Here is a 26,726-nt window from a genome sequence, read left to right as displayed (position 1 = left end):
ATGAATAAAGACCCTAAGGGTCTTTTGTACCACATTCAAAAATAAAATGGAGAAAAAACGGAAATGTTAAGTTAAAATAACTATAACAAGCCCATTATATGTCACTCTGATTTGATCATTATACAGTGTATATAGGCGTCAAAATATAACACGAACCCTAAAATACATTCAATTATTATATACCAATAAAAAAAATTTAAGAATTTTTACTAAAAAATCAGTTGAAAAAATGTTTTGATTGAGAAGAGTGGCTGGAGTCTCATATCCGCTTCTGCATTCCATCCGTTGAGATGTACTGTTCTGATTACAGAATATGAAGAAAATCCAGCCTTACACAGATAGGGAGTTGGAAAAGGGAGCACATTTTATTTTCAGATAAGTGTGGATACTCTCTTTTGACACTACACTAAGACTTGGCAAGTGGCAGTGTGTTACAGGTTGGTTGCAATGAGGAATCTGAGCCCCTATCAATGAACTTTTGTACCCGGTGGCGTTCCCATCGCTGGCCTGGCCCGGGCTTTGAATGCGCTGCTTACCCACGCATGACTTTGCAACACCGGGCATCAGTCATTTGGAAAACATTGGTTCACTGAGTTAAGCACACAGGAGAGAGTAAGTGAAAAAAGCAAATAATGTTTTAGTATTACCATGGAAATAGTTTTGACCCTGTGAACCCTGAGAGACTCGATGCCCCAGACCACACTTTGAGAATACTGGGATAGCAGAACTTCCGTATCCTCCACATTAACTGTGCTTTCTTTTAAGAACTAAGGGAAAAGGAAACTTCTATAAGGGGTGTGGGGCCCTGGGCGGGGGTCTCCGTCCCTGTCCCATTAGCACTACTATGCAGGCAGGAGAGCCCACTGCCAAGGGGGCAGCTGGACCCAGTACCCTCCCACCCACTGCTGGCTGCCTCCCCTCCAATAACCTGCCCCCACTGTGCTCCTCGCTCCATTATCAGAAACCTCCCTCTTGCCCACGGTACCCCCTCATTCTCCTCCAAAATAACGGCCCTCCAGCAACAAAGTACAGGGGCCACGCATGCGCTGCTGCACTTGGGCTTCATAGTTGATAATTCTCGGTCTCTTAAAATTACATATGTACGTATATTTATAGCAAATACATGGGTGCCCGTAAATAGCCACTCATTCACGTATACATTTTTAGCATATCGTTCAGCCACCAAGTTCCAGTGTGTCTTCCTTCCTGGGACCCTTGTGTCGAGGCCTTCCTTCCTAATCCTGCCCTCAGCACCGAGGCTGGGTTATGTGGGGCCACGGTCCCCCATCTCTTCCCACACCCGTCAACCTGGTGCCAAACGGTTAGCTACTGACCATCTGACTGAGCCACTCCTGCTCAAAAGCCTTCAATGAGGCGCTGACATCCAAGCCTCGCGCCTACCCCAGCCCCTCTGGCCCCCACCACTCACTCAGGCTCACTCTGGGCTTTCCAGCTCTCTGTCCTCCCCTCCCCGCTTTCACCCTGTTCCAGGCCCACCCCCACCCCAGTAATCCCTCTTATTTCACAACCGTACCCCCGCTCTGGACTCTACATTTTGTCTGGTATGTAGATGGCCCTGTTCACAGTAGATGCTCAAAATAGGAATGCAACAAGTAATGTCTGAGCACCTACTGTGTGCTGGGCTGCGCCATGCACAAGAGATACGATATGCAGTAAATCAAACTTTTGTCTTGTTCCCTAGAATGCACATTCTAACACCCTTTTGTGTCTTTGTGGCAGCAAAGCAGTGTTTTCCTCCTGCTGTCCAGCTGTCTTCACTCCTTTAGGTCACTTCATATTGTGCCCTTATCTAGACTGGCAACTCCTCGAGGACAGTATTCTATGTCACTTTTGCTGCCTATGACATATTAGATGCTTAATAAAAACTGCTGAATAGAAAGTGGATTGACCACAATATCCACTGGAATAAGAATCAAAACAATCCAGAGATCTGTTAGACCCATGGAGAGGTCCCTGGTATCTTCCATGTTATTTTCAGTATGAACAACATGTTTTATATTTACACATTTTAAATGCTAGATGGGAAAGAGCTGCCTTCGGCCCCGTTCTAGATCATGTTCCATAAATCACACAATACCGATCTTGAGCAGCCTAACAGGGAGGACAGATGTAGAGTCCCTGGTTTCAAATCCCAGCACTGCTATTTCTACCTGTTAAGATTGACTCAACACACTTAAATTCTTTGAGCCTCAGTTTTCTCATCTGGAAAATGGGGATGAAAAAACTGTCGCTACCTCAAGGTACTGTCTTGAGAATTAAATGACAGAATACATGTAAAGAGCTCAGCACAGTGGGACACATAAAATCCGTTCAATTCACGAGAGCTGCCGGTATTAATATTTATTGCTGTTGTTGCAGCCCCGGTCAGCATGGGCCCTGGGGTAATGGGCCCTGATCTCTACCCATGGTCTTCTTCCTGTGATCACATCATCCTACACGACAAAGACATCTGCAGATATAATGAATGTTCTCTGAATATGTAATTAATGATGTCACTAATCAGTTGGCCTTAAAAAAGGGAGATTTTCTGGCTGGGTCTGACCTAATCCGTGAGCCCTTACAAGCAGTTTTCCCCACTGGTCTCGGAAGTGGAAGTCATAGATTTGAAGCAAGAAAGGATCTGGTGCACCACTGCAGGCAAGAAGAGGAAGGAGCCCGAGACCATCCCTAGCTGTGGCCAGCAAGGACACACAGACCTCAGTCCTACAACCACAAGGAACTTGATTCTGAAAGAGCCTGGAGGCAGATTCTTCCCCAGAGCTCAAGACAGGAGTTCAGTCCAGCCAACATTTTGATCTTGGACATGTGAGACCCTGAGCAGAGAACCCGGTAGCTAGCCCAGACTTCTGGCCTAGAGAACTGTGTACTAACAAATGGGTATTAATTAAGCCACTGAGCTTTGCGGTGATTTGTTATGCAGCAATAGAAACTAATAATTCTGGCCTCTAGCCATGATGCGTAGATATTAAAAACACATCAGGTGCTCACCTAAAAGATTTGGAGACGACTCACGCTTTTTACAATTCTTCGATTACTAAACGTTTGCTTCTTGAAATCAGCGACTATCTTATTTATCTCTATATCCTGGCACTTAGCAGAGTAGGTAGCACAGAGTAGATTCTCAATAATTTCATTTAACAGGCTTCAACTTCTTGGGCAGTTAGTAACTACACGGCTTTCAGCTTCACAGCTGCACGACCAGCCAGTGAGGAGGTTTTCAGATACAATTATCTGGGCAAAACCCAGCAAGGTTCTCTTTTTTTGCCTAGACGAAACTCCGGACACTGGAAGTGGTTCAGGGGAATCCACCTGGCAACCAGGGTAGGTGTGTGTCCACGTGCAAACACGTCTTGCTTTACACAGCAAGTGAGTGCGGTACAGTAGCCCCTGCCTCGGTCTGCAGCAGCCACTCAGGACTTAGCCAACCAGCCAAACCCTGACATTTTGCTTGTAATTGTACCTTCCAGTAAAAAGTCCTAGTTGGAGTGGCAAAAATAGCAACAGCAACTTCCTGCAACAGATACACCAGTTGATGGTGGTGCGTGAAAGGAAACCCGGTGACCTCACTCTAACTAAGGGACAAGCCTTCAAGCGGTGGTCAGGGTGGCAGTGGGGCAGAAGCGCAACAAGGGCAGCCCACCCACACCCCCACCCCAGGAGGACCCACTCAAATCCAGCTCTGGAGCCAGATGCTTCCCTGACTCCCTTAATGGAACACCCACCTCCCAGAATTAGGAGCTGTCTGGTAAATTCAAAATCGGCTTTTGGAGGGGCTCCTCCCCCGGCTCACTAGCCAGAGCTACAGAGGCAGGAGCCGTCCCTACCAAAGCCCTTTGGGTGTCCCACTATCCCCTTGGTCACCCTCTTCCCCCATCTGCACTTGCCCCAGAGGCTGTTCCGCCCAGGCCGGGCTGGTTGGGATAACAGGAGCCTCCCCCAGAGCTTGGATCTGAGTCATCCCAGGGGAGCAGGGATCGCAGCCACACCTGGATGCTCCTCCTGAAGGGTGGGGCGAGCCCACCTGGGGAACGACAGGTGGGCCTGGCTGGAATGTCTGTAGGCACCTGAGCCCATGCCCCCTGGCTGGTCCCATCACGGGGCCTGAGGCCACCCGGGGCCATGCAGGCCTGGTTTCCCCTGCCCTGAGAGTCTGCCTTTCTCTGTCAATCTCCACAGCTCGCCCCTGCTTCTGTCTCTAAATCAAGTCCAAGGGCCCTTTTGGCAAATCTTTTGTTCGTTCTAAAGCCTCCTGTTACAGGAAAACAGACACAAACTCCCCAAGTAATAAACACGGAAATTCACAAAGTCCTTGGAGCCGAAGCCTTTGGCCTCTACCAACAGGTAAACAGAGCCCAGTCCGTGGTGGCCGACGCCCCTTTCTGGGCCCCTTATGGACTGGCCGGGGAGCTTTCTCTGCACTCCTGGCTCACTTTACTCCCACAGCAGGGACAGGAGGCAGGTCGTCGCAGGCCACCCGCCCCCGGGAGGAGCTCTCGCACCAGCCTGACCACTCTCTCAGGTCAGGGAAGGTCCTTCGCATCTCTGGGACAGACGCCTCCCACCCAAAGCCACCTCTACTCCACGCAGGCAAAGTCACCCCAGCCCCTCCCCTGGATTCGCTGGCTGTTCAGAAACACTAGAATTCACTCTAATGTTCCAGATATTTGGCTTTCCCTAGTGTTTGCCTCCTTGTGTTGTAGAGCTTTTCAGCATAAAATGAAGTTTCAGGAATGTTTTCCCATGGCCAGTGCCCAGCGGCCTGGCAGGGGGCAGGGCGGGGATTAAAGGGCCTCACTTCACAGATGAGTACACACGCCCGGAGCTTCCCAGTCCCCAGCTGAGGTCAGAGACCAAAGAGAGGCAGAACCGGCTCTCGCTAAACCTTGATCTTCTGGGAAAACAAAAGCGGACTAGAACCAAAAGGGAAAGCCTGAATAAACTAGATCACTTTTCTTAAGGAATAATGAGACACCCCACCCTGCAAAATCACATTAGCTAAAACTGTCATAAAAACGGCTGAGGACGTAGCAAAATAGGCACTTGGACACTATTGTTAGTAGGAGAATAAACTAAGTCTCTGCGAAAGCCATTTGGTTTTAACGATGAAAATTTGAAATAATCACACTAGCTCATGAACATGCATGACTGAGGACATACGAGATGTCACTGATTGCATGGCGAAAGACTGGGGCTCACCCAAAGTCTCCCATTAGGAGACAATGAGACACATGGTAGTTGGGCCACAGTATGGATACTATGCCGCACAGGAAGGGGAAAGAGCTCGCCCACAGGCTAAGTGATAGAAGCCGTAGAGTATCGAGTATGATCCGAATTACGTAAAAACAAAATCTGTGCATGCCAAGGGGGACCAGAAGGGTAGACACCAAGCTGTGGACAGATCCCAAGGAGGGGGCCAGACTCTCACACTGTGCTCCATTTTCCCTACATCTTTCATTTATAAAGGAAATCTGTCTTTCCTTAAAAGGAAATCCTGAAAGGGTCCTTTTAAATCTTAAAAAGACAATGTTTACCTCAGCCTTCCCGTGCACTGGAAGCCCTCACACTAGCTGCACCCCCCACTCCCCACAGCCCTTCCTTCCTTGACCCCCTTCGCAGAGGGTCCTCCTCACTGGACCCTTCTTCTTACACGTCCCTGTCCACTTCCCCTGCGGCTGCATATTTTGTCTACCTGTCGTCTGCCTCCCCAGCAGAATGGGGGCTTCGGATGGGGTGGGGGGGACCTTGCCTTGTTCTCTGCTAAATCCCAGAGTCCGGCAGAGAACTGATGGCAAAATATTCATTGAACACATCTGGAATGAGGAGACCAGCAACTGCCCAGGTCCTCCCCTCTGCCATGAGGACCGCGGGGCAGACTCCCGGCACGGTCGCCACTCGCACGGCAGTGCGGTGCCGTCACCACCTGAGTGGCTGTCTGCCTCGCACATCGGACACTGAGCTCCCAAGAAGGGACCCTCTTTGCCCCTGACTCGCTTTCCCCAGTCTCTAGCCCAGAATGAGCCACTGAGAAGGCCATAAAAAATGTCTGTTGCATGAATGGAGCTGGACATGACTCCCTCGGATTTCCAGGGCTGTGAACAGAGGCATTCACGGGGTACGGGACTCGCTGCCAGGGTCTCACAGGCTGGGCTGCAGCAGAACCTGGACTCTGGACTCCGGACGGAATCGCCAGGGCTTTCTAGAAGAAGAGCTCCGCCAGCTCTTGGCCTCACTCCTGCTCAGGTAAATCAGCCTGGCCAACAGCAAACCTGGCTGGCAGCTGGTCTTAGGGTTTGAACGAGCAAAGCTTCTCTTTATCTTAATTAGGAAATTAATTCTGCTCAGTTTAGATTGATCTGTGGTCAGCCCAATGGGAGCGGGCAGGAAATATGCAAGGCTTTTGTCCCCACCCAATCCCTGCATCCTACCCTCGACCTCACAGCCGACAGTCGAAGGCGTCACCCTGGCGGAGGTGGGTGAGGAGTGACACCCGAGGTGAATGTGGTCCTCAGGCTGGTGGCAGCAGACGCAGCTCTCCCACGGCCCCCGCCTGCCTGGGGAAGAGCCATCCAACTGGTCTTGCAGGCGCCTCCTTGGCACAGCCTGGCGTTCAGCCACCTCCTCTCTCATGATCCTCCGTGCTCCTTGGAGCTCTTGGTCCATCTCTCTGCCAGCAGGTGGCCCTGGCTCTGTGCCCTGGGGACATCCCGCAGGCAAGGTCTCACCCTGTCCGTTCCAGAGGCAGGTCACCCTGGGGGCTCCCACAGCTGCTGCCCAGATCTCCACCCAGGGCCAGCCAGAGCGGCCTTGGGGAAGGAGTCACCCACATGGCACCTTCCTTCGAGCCCACGCTTGCTCCCTCCGGCCCAGCCTTCTGGCTTCACCAGCCCCTTCATACCAAGGCCCCAAACTCTGAGGCGGTGGGCAGGGGCAGGAAGCTGTGAGCAGGGCTCGACGGAGGAGATCCTGTTCGCTCTGGAGTTACTGGGAAAATCTGACTCAGTCTCTACTCCGTGAAAAAGGAAGGGAAACTGGGAGCTTGCCTACTGCACCCCTCCCATTCTACAGGTAGAAACATTATGGCCCAGAGAGGGAAAGTAATTTGTCCAAAGTGCACAGCACACATCAGAGGCAGAGCTGGAACCAGAACCCCACTCCTGACTCCAAACTCAGCTCCTTTGCACTCCACTAGCTGCCTCTCAAGCCCGTGCTTCCCGTGAGGGCTAAGCAAATAGCTCAAGCCTTATTTATAAAACCACTTAACGTCAGAGCCTGCAAGAACCTGTGAGATTCTCTAAAGAACATTTAATAGAAGCATTACACAGAAAAGCACCCACCCGTTTTATAGAGAGGCAAATCGAGGCCCAAAGAGGTAAGGGGACCTGCACGGAGCCACACAGCCAGGCAGGGACAGAGCAGGACTCCCACACTCCCACTTCAGTGCTCTTTGCCAACACAGCCCAGGTCCGAGCGTCCTGACTGTGCGATGCGAAGAGGTGGAGTTGGCCTCTGGCAACGGGGTGGCCCAGGTAAGCCTCACACACACCCAGCCCACGAGCAGGAGACCACTGTGGGAGAAAAAGAGTGGCTGGGAGGATTTTTATGTTTTTGCAGAAAATATGGTGCAATTTCCCAACTAAATTAAATTTTTGAACCACAGAGCTGCCACTTTAAAAAACAGGGTTGCAAGTCAGAGGCAGAGCAACAAGCACCCAACCCCCATCCTGCGCCCAGAGGACGGGACAAAGGGAAAGGGGTGTCTGATTGCCCATGTGGTGCCAGATGCCATCGTAGGGGTCTCTACAGAACGGCAGTTAATCTTCACAGTATCCCTGCAAAAGGCCAGTAAGACTCAGTGAGGTTAAGGAACTTGGTCACAGACACACAAATGGCTGGGAACACTCTGGAACCCCAGACATGTCCAAAGCCCATGTTCTTTCTACTGACCTTGTGTTAAATAAAGGGCCTTAACAAGGAGGCCTTCCCATCCCGGACCTTCCCCTCTGCCCACTAATGCCCACAGCGCCTGCTCCCCAGCTCCTAACAGCCCTTGCAGGACCTGGAGGCAGTCTGGCAAGGTGATGGCTTGAAGCTGACAGGTATCCGCTTTAGCTACCTTCAGAATTGGTATGGGGACAGTGCTGTATGCTGCTCGGGGGACAAGGGGCTGGAACCTGCCGTGGGCACTGGGCTGACTTCCATCACCTGGGGGCAGCTATGGATAGGTAAGTCCTGCCGGGATGCTGTGACTAGAAGCTGTGGATGCTGAAGTTCTCCCTCCTCCTCCCCTAACCCCACAACCTCTCCACCCCTCAGCTTGTCCCAAGTAAGTGTTTCCTGGCTGGGAAAATGCTTTAATAGCCCTGGCTGGCTGAGGCAATTAAATTACGAGATTTACCACATTAGCTGAAAACCAGCATCTTAATTAGCCAATTCATTTGTGTCTGGCCACTCTGTTTTCTTGCGCAGCTCTGCCCACCCTGGCCAGGCCACACCCACACTGCCTGCTGGTACAGAGGGACTAAGGGCTCTGGCAAGGAATACACTGGTCTTTGGGATCAAGGGGGTGGGTTCTGCTAAGATCCTCTCAGAAGAGAGGCTACATCTAGAAGCCGCCCAGCTTCCTGCAAACGCCCCGGACTGCGGGCTGTGCAGGCCAGAGCACCCTGGCCGAGAGCGCACCTTTCCATCACCTCCCACCTGCCCTCTCCCTGACCTCAGCCTGTGCCTGTCCGGAGGTTGGCACTGCATGGGCCCCTGGGAGAAGTAGGGGTGGGTGGCAGGAGAAAAGGCAGCTGTCCTAGGCCTGGAATCTGGGCCGTGGCATGCTGTTCCCATCTTTAGCTGAGGCATCCTCTCTCAAGGAAAGCCTGACTGCCGGTGTCCCCTCACTCCCCTTGCTGCCTTCATCGCCGGGGCACTCTGCACACTACGACGTGTCAGGGCTCCAATCCATGTGTCAGCACCCCCTCATCTAGGAGCTGCCTGAAGGCAGGGTCCCCAGCACCTAACCCAGGGCCTGACACACAGCAGGTGCCCAATTAAGTCTGTGAAAACAATGAATGAATGAATCAATAAATCAGTCACAAACCACCCACTAAATAATACTCCCACTCATCCTGCCCTCCCCCAGCAGTGCTAGATGGGAAGAAGCAAGCCTGCTTTCACCGGGTAAGTGCTCCTTTTTCTTCCTGCTCTCCTCTCCCCACACTGGGTGCTGGCGGCTTTAAGACCTATTAGCGGGCACGGGGCTGCAGAAGCTGCCTCCAGTGCGGAGCGTACAACTTGCCCACAGCTCTTCCCTCTGCACCACACACATCAATCCACCTGCAGCCAGAGACCCAGGATGAAGGTTTCTTACATTTCTCTCCACCTTCCTTGTCATCACCTCCCTGGAGTCACTGCCTGACAAATGACTCAAAACCAAAACTGCTGCCGGGCCTGGGAGACAACTTAGAAGGACCTTGTGTCCTCCTTTTCCCCAGGCCCCAGTGCTGCCTCACCAACACCCCAGGAGTGCCAACAGCACACCTAGGCCCACTGAACACCAGGTCCACCTATGAACGGGGAGACTGAGGCCCAGGGTCCCAAAAGGCTTGGCCCCAAGTCACAGTCACCAGAATCTGTCCATGACAAGAACATGGGGTTCTTGCCTCCTCTCCTTGTGCCACCAGCAACTTCCTTCCCTCCCTCCCTGTGCTGCACCGCCAGTGTGCAACCAAACACGCAGACACCTGGCATTCTCTGCCCTGACTACCAGGCCAGCCTTCCCCATGGTCAAAGCCACTGGGACTCAGAAGGACCCAAGAGAGTCCAGATTAAACCTACAGGGGCCTGGGTCTGCCTCCACCCACAGTCCCCTGGGTCAGGTCTCTGTAGAGATTTTTCTTTGTTCAAAGACAGTGGGAATGCACTTTGGGGTCTTTGAAGCAGCAGCATAAAAAAATGTCTGGTGCCCCCAGGGGCACAATCTCCCAAAAGAAAAGCTTCTAAAGCTACTGTGAAGGAGAAAAGGGGGTGGGGGCGTAACAACGTGGGGTGGTGTCCCGGAACCAGGGCAAGATGGGGGAAGAGGAGAGTCAGGCTGGAGCCTTGCCCTGGACCTGCCAGCTTGGCCACCACCCGAGTGAGCAGGTGGATATGACTCTAGGCGTGTGACCACAGCTCTGCTGCTCGACAGCTCGCTGAGCAGAAACGAGGGGCCCTGTCGGGCGGGAAGCAAACGGTCTGGTCCGGGGCAAAGGCGCGGCAGACTCCGGGCGGGCCAGTGTGGACGACATGTCCCTGGTTAAACCCTCGTCCTCGCTCTACATCAGGCAGGCGGCCATCTGGCCCTCGGTGCGCGGGGACTTCCCTCGGCCCGGGCGCGAGCTTCGTCGCTCACATCCTCAAAGACAAGCAGCCTCTTCTTTCCAGGATCAATAGTAATTTTTTAAAAAGAGAGTCTGCGGACTCAATGAATCAACCACTCCCAGCGGAGAGAACAGCCGCTCCCGCGCGCAACATCCATTTGCAAAACAATTCATTCCCTCGCCGGGTCCCCAGGCAAGGGAGAGGCGGGAGGAGCGAGGCTGGGGAGGGGTGGCTGACCGCAGGCCCCCACCACTGTCCCCGAGCCCAGGCTCCGAAGCCCCCCGGGGACCTCAGCCGCTGCGTGTCTCCGGGACACGCGGCCCCCGAAGGCTCACTCGACCCGGGGCTCTAAGCGCCGGGTCCCAGCCTGGGGCGGGGGTGACAAGTCCTCAGCGCGGGTGGCCGGGGACGCGGGCGCAAGCCGGCCCGAGGGCGCCCCAGCTCGACCCCGGTACTCACCGTTAGGGGCGCTACCGCCCGGGCCCGCCGCCGCGCTCGGACACCCCTGGCCGCCCGGTTGAGCTCTGCAGTCCCAGCCGCCGCCGCCCCGATCGGCCGGCTCGCCCCGGCTCGGATCGCGCTCCCGCTGCGCTGCCGCCGAGCAGCCGCCAACAAACTAGTTTCTCCGGCCTTCCCGCCCCGCCTTCCGGCCCGACGCGCAACAGCCAATCAGAGGCGGCGCCTCTGTGATGGATGGGCTGGCGAACCCGTAATACAGCCGCAGCAGAAGAAAGGGCAGGGCGCCCCGGCCGGCCGGTACCGCGGGGGCGGGGCGGGAGACGAAAGGACAGCCACCAGATTCTTAAAGGGACAGGCGCCCGCCCGCCCCGGGGCCGAAGTTTGGGAACACTAGGGGACAGCGTTCTAGAGCTTTCCGAAGGAGAGAGCTTTATAGACTGTATATGCCTCTTCTGTCCCCAGATCACGGGCTTTGTAGGCCTCTTTGGACCCTCTGGAGCCACAGATTTCGTTGCCTGAGTGTTAAAAGGAAACCCTTTCTCTTACGACGGGCTTGTTTCAGTGTTTGGGATTTCTGCAGCCACCAAACCCCACCTGGACTTGAAATCTGTATTTTTCGGGTCTCCTCTCTGTGTCATTTATCACTAAACTCCTTTTGTAAGGCAGACTTCAAATGTTCATTCATTCATTCATTCATTCATTCCACGAACATAGGGCGCCTTCGCTGTGTGCAAGTCTCAGAGGGAGGAGGAAGCTCTGTAGTTCCTCGTCCTGGCATTCCGGGTTTACAGCTCATTCCGCCCCTTCAGCTTGCTGTAAATCCAGTGTCTTCATCTGCGAAGGGGCAAGTAAAAACTCATAGGATTATTTGGTGAATTGAAGGAGAAAAACTCCTAGACAAAGTACTTACGCAATAAATGTCCTTCCTTTTTTCCCCCTCCCACTGAAAAAGGATAATTCAAGTAGGTCACTTAAGGGTACAAAGAGCCCTGATAAAGTACAGAAAGTGATAAGGGAGGTAAATGCTGGGGCAGGAAGAATTCCCAGGAGGCAGAGATCACGCCCATGGGAGGTGCAAGGAAAGTTTACAGAGGAGGAAGAAAAGTATACAAAGGATTTGGGAGAGGAGATTGTGAAACCTGGAAGACAGAGCCCATGGGTACAAAGCTGCTTAGATAGGACAAAAGAGATTCCAAGCTTAAAAGACTGTGAGATGATAAAGACACCACCAGGGAAGGCATTTTTGGGAAATAGTTTGGTGTGGGGGCAAGCAGCCCAAGATCTGCGTTTGAATCCCAGCTCTGCCTCTCAAGAGCTGGGTAGAACTGGAGGTAGACTGCTCAGACTTTCTGAGAGTCTGTATCTTACTGGTGAAAGGAGGATTCTAAAACCTTTCTAGGCCAGGTACAGTGGCTCACGCCTGTAATCTTAGCACTCTGGGAGGCCAAGGTGAGAGGATCACTCAAGGTCAGGAGTTCCAGACCAGCCCAAGCAAGAGTAAGACCCCGTCTCTACTAAAAATAGAAAGAAATTATATGGACAACTAAAAATATATAGAAAAAATTAGCCGGGCATGGTGGTGCATGCCTGTAGTCCCAGCTACTTGGAAGGCTGAGGCAGGAGGATCGCTTGAGCCCAGGAGTTTGAGGTTGCTGTGAGCTAGGCTGATGCCACGGCACTCTAGCCCAGGCAACAGAGCGAGATGCTGTCTCAAAAACATAAAATAAAATAAAAATAAATAAAACCTTTCTTGCAGGGTTATTGTAAAGATGAAATAAGATAACATATGTAATAGGCCTAGCACCTAGCAAGTGCTCAGTATAGATTTCTGCCCCCATTTGGCCAGATCTGCAGACATCTAAGACACCAGGGTTCTGATATTTAAGAGGAGTATTGGCCAGAGGTAAGAAGCTGGCCAAGTGCGCTGTTAAGGTGCCTTCAGAAGGGAAAAGTTGGCTTCAAAGTAATTGCTTCATTAACAAAATGACACAGATCACATTTGCAGTTTTAGCATCCTGCCAATTTTCTAATGCTAGATTATTTAAATAATTGTTGGTTGAATGAAGCACCACATGCAAAATTGATACTTAGCAAGTTCATAACTGTCACTTATTATTCCATGCAGGTTTCCTGTAAAATTATAAGTGCCAACCATCTAAAATCTGGTCCACATTATCATTTTTCCCCTCTTCAACTCAAAGGCTTAAATTAGATACTGGAATATATTAAAATCAAATACAGTATAGGCAATGGAACAAAATCAGACCAAGAACACATATTGAGCTATTGAAATTAGATACGATTTGAAAGAAGATGAAAAGAGGAGATTAAGCTTGCTTTGCCACCAGCTTCAGTCCTCATTGTAGACCCTGGGGCATCACCATCCTTACCAGCCAGCACTGTAATGACCTGCTAGCCTGCTAGCCCACCCCGCTGGGCAGGGAGTTCTGGGAGGGCAAGGACCATGGCAGTCATCTCAGAATTCTTGGTGCCGCACAAAAAGTTGTCTACACAGTTTTAAAATACTATGAATAAATCTCATATCCGTTAGAATTAGCTTTTGCTGCATATGACAGAAAACCCAAAATTAACTGTGGCTTACACAAGATAGAAGTTTGTTTCTTGCTCTCGCAAAAGAAATCTAAAGTTAAGCAATCCCTGGTTGGTAAATTCACAGTTGTCAGAAACATGGGCTACTGTATTTTTATCCCTTATTCCTAATGCTTGGTTTCCATTTGCAAGGTTGCCCCATAGTCCAAGATGGCTGCTAGAGCTCCAACTATAACATCCACATCCCAGACGGCAGGAAGGAATAAGAGCAGAAGAGCACAAGATGTGTGCCTCACCTTTGTTAGCGTCATGTAAACAGACTGCAGAAGTCCCACGAGACACTTCCACTTACATCTTATTGAACAGAGCTTAGTCTACCTGCTTGCAAGGGTATTTGGGAAATGCAGACTTTTATATGAGTATTTTGCCTCCCCAAACAAAATCAGCATTCTCTTCATAAGGAACAGGGAATAACGGATGCCTGGTGTCAACCAACAGTCCTGGCCAACACCCATTTCTCCCCAGCATTGCCATCTACCAAGTATTCCTGGTGGCCCAGAATCTAAAGTCTTGGAAATTCTGGGATGAACTGTGGAATGCAATTCATACTTATTAGTAGATTATTGAACTCTTGGTTCTCCTTCTACCTCTCTGGGTATTCCTATTTAGTCTTTGCCGATTCCTCCTCACTTCTCAGACTTTGAATACTTGAGTGCCCAGGAGATGAGTGCAGATAGATAAGAAGACCTCTTCCCTACCTACTTCTGCACTCCATGCCAGTTTGTTTGTTTGCTTGTTTGTTTTTTGAGACAGAGTCTCGCTCTGTAGACCAGGCTAGAGTGACATGGCCTCAGCGTAGCTCACAGCAACCTCAAACTCATAGGCTCGAGTGATCCTCCTGCCTCAGCCTCCCAAGTAGCTGGGACTACAGGCTTCCACCCCCACCACTTGCTAATTTTTCTATTTTTAGTAGAGACGGGGTCTTGCTCTTGCTCAGGCTGGTCTCCAACTCCTGAGCTCAAGCAATCCTCCCACCTTGGCCTCCCAGAGTGCTAGGATTACAGGCGTGAGCCACTGTGCCCGACCCAAGTCTTCAATTTTTGATCTAGCTTCCAAAAGATGGAAACTCTGGTCAGGGGGACCCACCCAGGGTGAGACTGTGGCAAAAGGTGGCTTTGTCAGCTTTGGTTTCCAGGGGAGGGGCCGGATGTCAGTGGATGCCATCCTAGGAGAGCAGCCGGGATCAATGTTACCTGTGAATCACTGCTTGGGCCCTGGGCACACAAAAGAGCAGGAGGACTGGTCTGGCAGGGACAGTGGCTGCAGGAGGTGGGAGGGTGTTGTTTTCACCTGGTGGCAGTGTGGGAACTGCACAAGGAAGAAGCCATCTGACCTCACTGCTCCTTCCACTCCAAGAAGCTGCAGACACACAGTGGTCTCTATTCCAGTAGTGCCCATGAACCCCCTTTCCCAAATCATTCCCCCTGCACCTCTGGAAATGCCACAATGTAGATAGACTTTTGTTTGACATAGAAAGCATGTTCAAGTATGCTCTGGGACAGGGACTCAAAATGGTGACCGTTTGGGTAGAGAGGGCAGCAGGCACAAGCAGAGACACCCAGCAGGGCTTCAAATGTCCAAGGCCCAGCCGGAGATGCCAGCAGTGGAGGAGCCGCCCAAGAGTGGGGTGAGCTGCAGGGAGGAAGCTGAGGGGCATCGTGGAACACACGCCTCCATCTGGGAACATTGGCTGGGCCTGTGGCGCTCCCTTCCTCCTCAGAAACTAGAAGGAAAAACAGAGTAGGGAACAACAGTTTAAAACAACTGTTGAAGATGCAAAACAGTGCCTGGAGCGTGCTACCTTTCAGGCCCCAAGTGGGAAGAATAAGAAAGCACTCTTGGAAATGCAAGATGAATAAAGACACCCTGGAGGACATTCAGAAGATGATTGAGTAGGCCCCTGTGAGTGGGCAGGGCCGATGGGGGCAGAAGTGGATTCCGGGACACTTCGTTAGATAGTTTGATTTCTGAGCCTGGGAGTCTACCACTTACTCAAAGAATGATTGAGAAACTAAGTTGGAAGCTTGAAAAATGAAATAAAACTCTATATTTCAATACACAGATTAGAGGAACAAGAAGGATAAAGGAGACATGTACTCTATCCATATGGCCTGGAGTTTTAGAGAAATGTATTCAGGATTTCTTGGTATACTTAAAAATAATGTTTAGAAGGAAGGAAGAAAAGAAGGGAGGGAGGAAGGGAGGGGAAGGGGGAAGAAACGGCGTTTGGAATTAACCAGAACAACCTAGGTGTGCATCCTGGCTCTACCGCCTACTGGGTGACCACGGGCAGGTTATTTTGCCTCTTTAAACCTGTTTTCCCATCAGTAAAATGGGAATAATAATAATAATAATAATTCCTACTTCACAGGGTTCTTGAAAGGGTTAAATAAAAAAAAAAAATTTCCATGAAGCACATTTAGGCCAGAGCCTGGGACCTCATAAACTCTAGACACATTAGCAGCTGCAATTACAACTGGATATTTGTAAAGTGCCAAAGAGTGTCCCTGGGTTACTTTTCATAAGTGCTCCATTAATTGTAATTATTGTTTGTAAATGTCATCGTTGCTCTGAATGTCATCTCTGGTAACTCCCCAGCTGGAGGGGCAGGAGCTCCATATCTTCCACTTGTCACCCCTGAAAATCTTGTCCCATTAGGAGTCTGACCCTTGCCAGTTGGCAGTGGCAGAGGGGTGGCCTCCACCCCTCAGGCCCCCTCCCTGGCATCCTTGACAGCGATGGGGGTGTAGCCAGGACAGAACTGGCAGATTCCCAGGCCTGGTTCCAGAAGAGTCCTCTGGAAAAATAGACAGTGAGCCCTGTGGAATTTGGTTCCATGCTCAAATGAGTCCATGCATGGCCAAATGGGGATGTGATCTCAGAGTTGTTCAAAGCCCACAGGCTTTGTTCAGTAATGTGTTGATTTCAGAATGTCCATCAAACTTGCAACAGGTTCTGGGCACAATGCAGGGAGTTGAGTAGATCCAGAGGGAGATGGGACACGGAGGTGAATAAATCCTACTCTTTGTCCTTAAAAGTAGCACAAATAATGCCCAGTGGTGGAAAATACAGAAACAAAAAAACCACTACAAACTTTTTTTTTTTTTTAAAAAAAGCAAAGAATGCAATAAGAGATTGAAATAAAATGCTATGGCAGAGCTGGGGAGGAAACGTGAGTTTTGGGCCTTTGTGCTGGGCCTTGCTGGGTGGGCCAAGGTGTAAACAAAGAAAGATCTGGCATGGAATGATTGCAGGGATAGAGTCAAGAAAAGAAGAGGAGCCTCTGGGAGGAATATGGAGTTTAAGTGGGGCATGGGGAGAGAAGGGGGAAGAGCACAAAGGTCAGAAGGGAGGGGAAGAGAGCGTTCAGGAGGGGCTCTGGCTAGCAGTACTGCCCAGTACAGATCCCACCCAGCCCCATCATGGAATGAAAACTCACCACATGAAAACACCAGGCATGTGAGTAGATAAACTGTTCATGTTTGTTCACACAAAGGATCACTGCACAGCAGTGAAAAGCAATGAACTGTCTTTGCCAACATGGATACATCTTGAAAACATGATGTTGAGTGAGAAGAGCAATTTGGAAATGGTTACATAGAATATGATCACATTTCTGCACATTATAAAATCTTACAAAGCAATACTATAAAGTATATACTGTTTATAGATAATTGCTTCTTTGTGTAAATATAAAAACACCATGTATGCAGACACACTCAATATGCAGCATGTATTACAGAATATTTTGAGAACCTCAATGAGATCAAAGATTTTCTGGGACAGTACAGGCTATCAAAACTACCTCAAAGATTGTAGAAAACACATTCCTGATAAAAGGGCCAGTCTGCCAGGAAGACACAGTGATTCTAAATGTGTACACATCAAACAACAGAGCCTCAAACTACATGGAGTAAAAACTATAAAGCTAAAGCTGAATGGAGAAATAGACAAATACATAGTTATAGTTGGGGACTTCAACACCCCCCTCTCAGCAACTGATAGTAGCACTAGACAGAAAATCAGCAAGGATATGGAAGATCTGAACGGCACAAAGAAGAGGCTCTAACTGACATTTATAAAACACTCCACCCAACAGCAGAATATACATTTTTCCCCCCAGGTGCCCCTGAAATATTCACCAAGATGGATCATATCTTGGGCCATAAAACAAACTTCAACAAATGAAAAAAAAATTATAAAATCATATACAATATGTTCTCTGATCACAATGGAATCAAACTAGAAACCAATAACAGAAAGACAATGAGAAAACCTCTAAACATATAGAAGTTATGCAACACACTTCTAAATACTCCATGGGTCAAAAAAGAAGTCTCAAAGTAAATACTAATTAACAAATACATACACAATCAGTCTCAGCAAGATGTCTTTCAAGACAATACAACCTTGAAAGCCACAGAAGCCCAATTCCCTATAAAATCTGTTGTAGGTTGAGAAGCCAATTTCTTCATAAGATTCTGTTTTTTTCAACATTGAAAGGAGGATTGACTTGGTGTGCACCAGGTAGCAAATGTCCTGTACTTTCTCCTTCACATGAGAAGACTGGATCCTCAGGAAACCTACACATGGCTGGGGGGTTGGGCTGATAGCATCCTTATCTTATGATGTCTTCCCTCCTTCCAACATAAGTTCTTAGTGAGTTTCCTCCAAGACTGGCATGATTTTTTCAAGTTGTTTTCAATGTACACTTGAGTTTGAGAATGTTTCTGGGTGGTTTTGGTTTTGTTTTGTTTTCTTTTACATAGAATATGATGGGTCAGAACTGTTAGTAAACTGAAGTTTTTTATGGCATTATTTGTGTGAGAGTGGATCATGGATAATGAATAATGTATGCTTTTGACTATTAAAAATTACATGGAACTGAATGAAAACAAAAATACAAGTTATGAAGATATGTAGGCTACAGCAAAAGCAGTGCTGAGAGGGAAATTGATAGCATTAAATGATTACGTTAGAAATGAGGAAAGGGTCTCAAAGCTACCACCTAAATTCCTACCTCAAGAGACTAGAAAAATGAGATGCCAGTTCTCTCCAAATGGACTGATAGGTTTAGCACAATTCTTATCAATATCTCAGCAAGGCTTTTTGTAGATGTAGACAAGCTTATTCTAAAATTTATGTGGAAAGGCAAAGGAATTAGAATAGCCAAAGTAATTTTGAAAAAGAAGAATAAAACAAGAGAAATCTATCCAATTTCAAGACTTATTATGTAGCTACAGTAATCAAGACTATTGTATTGGCAGAGAGCTTGACACATAGATCAATGGAATAGAATAGAATCCCAGAAATAGACCTGCACAAATATGCTCAACTGGTCTTGACAAAGGTACAAAAGCAATTCAAGGGAGGAAAATAGCCTTTCAACAAATGGTGCTAAAGCGATTGGACATCCATGGGAACAGAACAAAACCACCTTCATCCAAATCTCACCCTATATACAAAAATTAACTAAAAATGGATCATCAGCCAGGAAGAATAAGTTTTTAGATCTATTGCCCAGCAGGGTGATTATTGCTTAAAATAATGTATATTTCAAAATAGCTAAGAGGGTGAATTTCAAATATCTCACCACAAAAAATAAGTAAGTGAGATGATGGATACGTTAATCAGCTTGACTGAATCATTCCATGTCATGTACATATGTCGAAACATCACATTGCACTCCATAAATGCATACACTTATAATCTGTCAATTAAAAATAATATTAATAAAAAACCCCAAATTGGTCATCAACTTAAATGTTAACATAAACAACTATACATTTTTAGAAAAGAATAGGCAAAAATTTTCAGGATTTAGTGTTAGACAAAGAGGTTTTAGATTTGATACCAAAAGCATAAAAGAAAAAAATGGATAAATTTGATTTCATCAAAATAAAAAGGTTTTGCTCTGTGAAAGTCCACTTGAAGAGGATGACGACAATTTACACACCGGGAGAAAATATTTGTAAACCACGTATCCACCCAAACACTAGTTTCTAGAATATGCAGTGGGCCCGTCCTTATCCATGGTTTCACTTTCTGTGGTTTCAGTTACCTGTGGTCAACTATGGTCCAAAAATATTAAATGGAAAATTCCAGAAATAAACAACTTTACGTTTTAACTTGCTATTCTGAGTAGCATAATGAAATCTCCCATCGTTCCTCTCTGCCGTACTGGGACGTAATCGTCCCTTTGTCCAGCACATCCATGTTGTCTGCACACCCGCCCTGTGGTCTCTTAGTAGCCACCTAGGCTTCCAGATCGACTGTTGCAGTCTTGCAGTGCTTGTATTCAAATAATTCTTGTTTTACTTAATAATAGTTTAGTGATAACTTAATAGCTATTTTTGTTCATCTCTTACTGTGTCTAATTTATAAATTACACTTTATCATAGGTATGTATGTATCGGAAGAAAGATAGTATATACAGCGCTTGGTACTATTTGTGGTTTCTGGAATCCACTGTGGGTCTTGGAACATAACTCCCTCGGATAGAAGGGGGACTTCTGTACTAAGAAAGCCCAAAACTCAGTGGCAAAAGCAACAACAAAAACAAATAAGCCATCCAATTAGAAAATGGACAGAGACACAAACATTTTATTGAAAAAGATATAGAATGACAAAATAAGTATATGAAAAGATGCTCAACATCGTTAGCCTTTCACCTTCATTAGAGAAATGCACAGTGAGATATCACTATACAGTCGTCCCTCAGTATCTATGGGGGATTGGTTCTGAGACCCCTCCTTGGCAGATGCTCAAGTCCCTGGTATAAAATGGCATAGTGCTTGCATATAATGTATGCACATCTTCCTGTATACTTTAAATCACCTATAGATTACTTATAATATCTAATACAATGTAAATGACATGTAAATAGTTGTTATACTGTATTGTTTAGGGAATAACAATAAGAGGAAAAAGTCTGTACATGTTTGGTACAGATGCAGCCATTATTATTATTATTATTATTATTTTTAAAAATTTTTGATCCACAGTTGCTTGAATTCACAGATGTGGAACCCACGATGTGGAGGACCACCTGTGCACCTGTCAGAATAGCTTAAGAATATGGCTGGTCGCGGTGGCTCACGCCTGTAATCCTAGCACTCTGGGAGGCTGAGGTGGGCAGATTGCTTGAGCCCAGGAGTTTGAGGTTTCTCTGAGCTATGATGGCGTCACTGTGCTCTAGCCCAGGCAGTAGAGCAAGACTCTGTCTCAAAAACAAAACAAAACAAAACAAATAAAATAAAATAAAAATAAAAACAAAAATAAAAAATGACAACAGCAAATGCTGGCCAGGGAAGAAAGAAGCGGAATACCATGCATTTACTGGTGGGAATATAAAATGGTACCACAACTCTGGAAAACAATTTGGCAGTTTTCTTAAAAAATGAAGTATGCTGGCCGGGCGCAGTGGCTCATGCCTGTAATCCTAGCACTCTGGGAGGCCAAGGCGGGAGGATCGCTTGAGGTCAGGAGTTCAAGACCAACCTGAGCAAGAGCAAGACCCCATCTCTACCTAAAATTAGAAAGAAATTAACTGGACAACTAAAAATATATATAGAAAAAATTAGCTGGGCATGGTGGTGCATGCCTGTAGTCCCAGCTACTTGGGAGGCTGAGGCAGAAGGATTGCTTGAGCCCAGGAGTTTGAGGTTGCTGTGAGCTAGGCTGACGCCATGGCACTCTAGCCTGGGCAACAGAGTGAGACTCTGTCTCCAAAAAAAAAAAAAAAAAATGAAATATGCACTTACCATGCAATGCAGAAGTTGCGCTATTGGGCATTTATCCCAGAGAAATGAGAACTTCTATTCTTACAAAAATCTGCACACAAAGTTTATAATGGTTTTATTTGCAATAGCTTCAAACTGGAAATCACACAGATTTCCAACAGATGAATAGTTAAACAAACTGGTACATACATGCCATGGAAAACTACTCAGCAATAAAGAGGAATAACTTGAATGAACTTCCAGGGAATTATGCTGAGTGATGAAAGCCCATCCCCTACAATTACATACTATACAATTGCATTTATATAACATTTTTGAAATGACAAAATTTTAGAAATGGAGAATTTCCAGAATTAGAAATGAAGAGGGGGAGGGTGTTGGGAGGGAGCTGGAAGTGATTATAAAACGGCAACACGAGGGATCTTTGTGGGGTTGGAACTATTCAGTATCTTGCCTGTGATGGTGGATACATGAACTTACACTTGATAAAACTGTGTAGAACTTACACACACATGCATGTGCATGCACACACACACACAAAAGAGTATGATTAAAACTGGGGAAGTCTGAACAAGACTTCAGATTTTATCAATCTGAGTTGATGGATTATATCAATGTCAATATCCTGGTTCTACTCACCCCAATCAAAATGGCTTTAATAAAAATGACAGGCAATAAAGAATGCTGGTGAGGATGTGGAGAAAGGGGAACATTTGTACACTGTTGGTGGAAATGTAAAGTAGTGCAACTGCTATGAAGAACAATATGGAGAGTCCTCAAAAAACTGAAAATAGAACTACCATAGGACCCAGCAATCGCACTGCTGGGTATATATCCAAAGGAGGGGAGATCAGTACATCAAAAAGATACCTGCATTCTCCTGTTTATTGCAGCACTATTCACAATAGCCAAGATTTGGAAACAATGGATGAATGGATACAGAAATTGTGGTATATATACACAATGAAATATCATATAGCCACAAAAAGGATAAAATCCTGCCATTTGCAACAACATGATGGAACTGGAGAACATTATGTTAAGGAGGGGGAGATAAAGTAGGGATAGTTAATGGGTGCAAAAATATAGTTAGATAGCCGGATAGAATGAATAATATTTGATAACACAGCAAAGTGACTATAATCCACAATAAGTTATAGTATGCTTTAAAATAACTAAAAGGGTGAAATTGGAATGTTCCTAACACAAAGAAATGATACATCCCTGAAGCCATGGATACCCCAGTTACCCTGATTTATTTACATTATATGCCTGTATCAAAATATCACATGTACCCTATAAAGATAAACAGCTATTATCCATAACAATTAAAAATAAAAAGAAACAAAATCCTGGTTCTAATATTATATTATAGTTTTGCAAAATGTTACCATCGGAGGAAACTGGGCAAAGTGTACAAGGAACCTCTATGTCTGGTTTCTTACAACTTCATGTGAATCTGCAATAATCTCAATAAAAATTTCAATTAAAAATGTTATCAAAATGTTACTGACCCTCTCACTGTGTCACTCCCATACAAGGATCCGAGTTCAAATGATTTTAAAGAACAGATAATTTCCCATGCTATTTAAAGTGTTTTGGCATATATGAAGAGATAGAAAACATCCAATTTATTTTACTCAGATGATGTCAATACTAAAAACCCCACGTGGAATCCCAGCATACAAAAGAGCCTTTAAAAAATGAAGCCTCGGCTGGCGCGGTGGCTCACGCCTGTAATCCTAGCCCTCTGGGAGGCCGAGGCGGGTGGATTGCTGGAGGTCAGGAGTTCGAGACCAGCCTGAGTGAGATCCCGTGTCTACTAAAAATAGAAAGAAATTATCTGGCCAACTAAAAATATATATAGAAAAAAATTAGCTGGGCATGGTGGTGCATGCCTGTAGTCCCAGCTACTTGGGAGGCTGAGGCAGTAGGATCGCTCAAGCCCAGGAGTTTGAGGTTGCTGTGAGATAGGCTGATGCCACGGCACTCACTCTAGCCAGGGCAACAGAGCGAGACTCTGTCTCAAAAAAAAAAAAAAAAAAAATGAAGCCTCTCTGGCTGAGGAGCGTGGGGGGCTTGTGCTCATTTACTTGCTTTCTCCTCTCTTCCCAGCCTCCCACCATGACCTCCCCCACTGCCTCCTCCGCACCCCCAGCCACAGTTCAGGCTTCTGCGGAAACCAAGGGCTATGCAGCTTGCTCTTCCAAATCACTGCTATTGCACAATCCTAATTATTGACAATTATAGCTGTGAAAAATCCTAGACAAAACACTAGCAAATTGAATTCGATTTAAAACAATAATCTACTATCACCATGAAGAAGGGTTTATTTCAGGAGGGTTAAAATAGCATGAAAATGGAAAATATGTTACCATGATATGGCATATCAGTAAGTCCAATAAGAATTCCACACGATAAACTTGAGATGCTAAAAAAGAAATTTAGTTATTTTATGCTTTTCCAAGAGCATAAAAAAGAAAGTTAATCAAATTAATACCCATTCCTGATTAAAAAAACTATCTACTAATAATAGAAGGAAACATGCTTCACCTGATAGACCATGGGGTAAGGAAGTATCCCCGTGTCTTAGCAATGTGATCTGAGGCTTAGGAAGCTTCATGTTCCGGAGTGTGATGCATGACTAGTAGGGGCAGAGGCTCCAAGTGGACCGACCAAACAATCACATGCTCCTGAACTAGTCCCAGACAAGGATAACAAGAGTCAGAACAACAGTGCTTACCGGGGTAGAGGTGGTTCACCCGACAGGTGCCTTATATTGGCTTAAGCAATGAGGGTGAAAGAGAAATTGAAATTGAAGTTGAATGAATGGGCAATGTCAGACTCAGAAATGGAGCAGAGGAGAAGGAACAGGTTTGGCTGGCAGGGGAGAAGGTTCCCATTTCTGTCCATGCTTCTGTAACTCCACAGAAAGTCATGTGAAGTGTGGGGAAATATCATCTCTCCAAAGAACTCTCATTGCTTTCTTATGACTCAAGGTCTTTTAATATCCCAGGAAGATTTTTTTTTCATGAGCAAAACTTTGATTGATTAAATTGTCCTCTAAAAAATGCTAGGGATTGTTACTATGGATTCTAAAGTCCCAAGTGTCTGCATGAGAAATCCTAGATGTAAAGTGAGGTTCTTTCCTTACTTTAAACCACTTTTGCCACTAATCAGAAGGCTGGAGAAAGTTGGGTCAATAATGATCATTATTGAATTTTCTGCAATGGCCCTTTTACTATAAAAATGTTTTCATTTAAAAAATAAATTTCAACAACTTTATAGGAAAAAGAAATCATTATCATTGTCATCTCCTGCCCGTGAATTAACAATAATTGAGAGAAGCTCTTGCTTTTGTTGGAAGGAGCTTTCAAACTCAAAAGATAGAGAAGAGAGGATTAAACTCTCTTTTCCCTCCATCATGGAAAAAACTGAGAGTTAAATACGTCAGGAATGTCCTAAGGGGTAAAGGGAAGGGTTCGGGCAGGACAGAGGATGGTAGGAGGCGAGGGCATTGAGAAGACACACCTGTCCCCAAACTTGCCCTTATTAATCCCGGTTCCAATATTTTCCTTAATCGATTGCTGACACCCATGGCAAAGACAGCATAATAGCATTTGTGAGACTTAGCAAAAATCAAGTTTATATGGTGCACACACAAGAAATGACAAAGAAAATCTTCCCTGACTTGAATTTTGTTGGGGCCCTGGTGGCAGATTGAGAGTGGGATTGGGAGTGTGGAGGAGAGGGAGTAGGAGTCGGCGAAGTGGCTCTAGAGAATCGTGACTCATTCTCTGATGTTGAGGAAGGAGAAGACAAAGAATGACAGGAGAAGAGGTCCTCAAAGAACCTTAAAAAAATCTATCAGTATTTGCACAGATATGCCATGTTCTTTCAAAGTAGTTTGATTTCTGCTGTCTCACTGAATCTTCTCCCTGTGAGGCTCCCACAAGGTGTGCTAACCTGCAGGCCCCCCTTGGGAACTCTGCAGGGGCATGTGAGAACGCGGGAGGCTACAGGCTCTCCTCATTTTAGAGGCTGCATCTCCCCAGAAAGCGCAGTTATATGTATCCACCTGCCACAGTAAATGAAATTCACACAGAAAGAGGTAAGAGCTGAGTTGAGCTGGAATTGACTACCTGCCTAGTGTCACATTTCACAGGCATTTAAATGTGCATTCATATTGATTTCTGAATTGCCTTTGTACATTTTAGAGCCCATACATTCTTCCTGGTTTCTAACATTTCTAACATTCCCTTTATTTAAAAGCTCATCCACCTTAGTCACTTCAACCAAAGGGCACTGTGGATACGAGTCCCTGGAGCCCTAACAGGCCAGTGCAGGCTTCTGAGGTCCCAGAGAATGTCCTTGCAGAATGTGACAAAGAACATGGGACCAAGGGTTGTGACACCAAACTTCGAAGACTTACACCAGACAGACAAACAGAATGGGGCTGTGGGCAGAACGTGGGCGGGCAAGCGGCGAGACGCCAGGGCTTTGGGTTGGAGAGTGGGTGATGGCGCTCAGAGAGCTCCCAACAAACCCCAGGGGAACGTCTTCCAAATTCCTGAAAGACATGTAATACTCTTCTCCTGCAGCTGAGAAAAGCTCTTCTCCTTTAGCCTGATGAAGTTGCGGAGCAGATTCTATCACGACCAGGACTAAGCGGAGGGAAAGAAGAGCCCAAGTCCCTCATGCTGTGCAACTCTGGCTCCACCACTGAGTGTGGGAAGTTTCTTAACTCCTCGTAAGTTTCCGGTCTCGACGTACAATTCGAATGTCAGATCCCACCCCTGAAACTCATTGGGCTTTTCCACAGGAGGCCTTCAGATGCAGCTTAGAGGCATTATTTCTATTTCTACTAATTATTTTTCTTTCAATCTACATAACAGGTCTGTCCCTTTCAATCTCACCTTTCAGAGAGAAACACTAGTTTATTTAGATGGATTTGGACTTAGAGGGAAATTTATAGCACAGATGGGCTCCGGAGCCCACTGGCCATTGCTCTCTGCAATGTCAGTATCTTTGTTTGTTTTTGCTTTTAAATAATCAGTCTCGAGCTACTCATTGTATATCCATGGGCTCTAGAGTCAGGAAATGTTTGATTTCAACAAATCAAACATTTACAACAGCATCAAAAAGCACTGATGCTGTTGTAAATGGCATTTAATTTAAAATTTCATTTTCTATTAGTTTGTTGCTGCTATATAAAAATGCAATTCATTTTTGGACTCACTTTTATCTCCAGGGTCCCTGACAAACTGATTTATGAATTCTAATAGTAATCTATAGGTTCTTGCAAATTTTCTAAGTATACAGGTTCATATTCTCTGTGAATCATAACACTTTTATTTCTTCCTTTCTAATCCTTATGCCTGCTCCTGCCTTATTGCACTGTCTCTGACCTCTGGTACATTTTTTCGAGACAGGGTCTTGCTCTGTCACCCTGGGTAGAGTGCAGCAGTGTCATCATAGCTCACTGCAACCTCAAACTCCTGGGCTCAAGCCATCTTCTTGCCTCAGCCTCCCCAGTAGCTGGGA

The 26,726-nt window shown here is 46.7% G+C and overlaps 1 protein-coding gene across 2 annotated transcripts in view; it reads right to left on the bottom strand.

The window, feature by feature from the left end:
* The window catches only part of KLHL25 (kelch like family member 25), a 29,405-nt gene extending 18,385 nt beyond the window's left edge, over positions 1-11,020 (bottom strand). Inside the window, exon 1 of one of the 2 annotated variants that reach the window (XM_045561047.1) lies at positions 10,831-11,020. The gene's annotated coding sequence lies outside the window, so the exon portion shown is untranslated. Of the gene's footprint in view, positions 1-6,446; positions 6,545-10,830 lie in introns of those variants that run through there. The other variant, XM_045561048.1, reaches the window with a different exon arrangement.
* Between the last annotated feature and the right edge of the window lie 15,706 nt (positions 11,021-26,726).

The sequence above is a fragment of the Lemur catta genome, chromosome 9 (assembly GCF_020740605.2).
Source record: "Lemur catta isolate mLemCat1 chromosome 9, mLemCat1.pri, whole genome shotgun sequence".
In the NCBI taxonomy this organism is placed as follows: domain Eukaryota; kingdom Metazoa; phylum Chordata; class Mammalia; order Primates; family Lemuridae; genus Lemur; species Lemur catta.
This window is presented reverse-complemented; position numbering and strand designations above follow the sequence as displayed.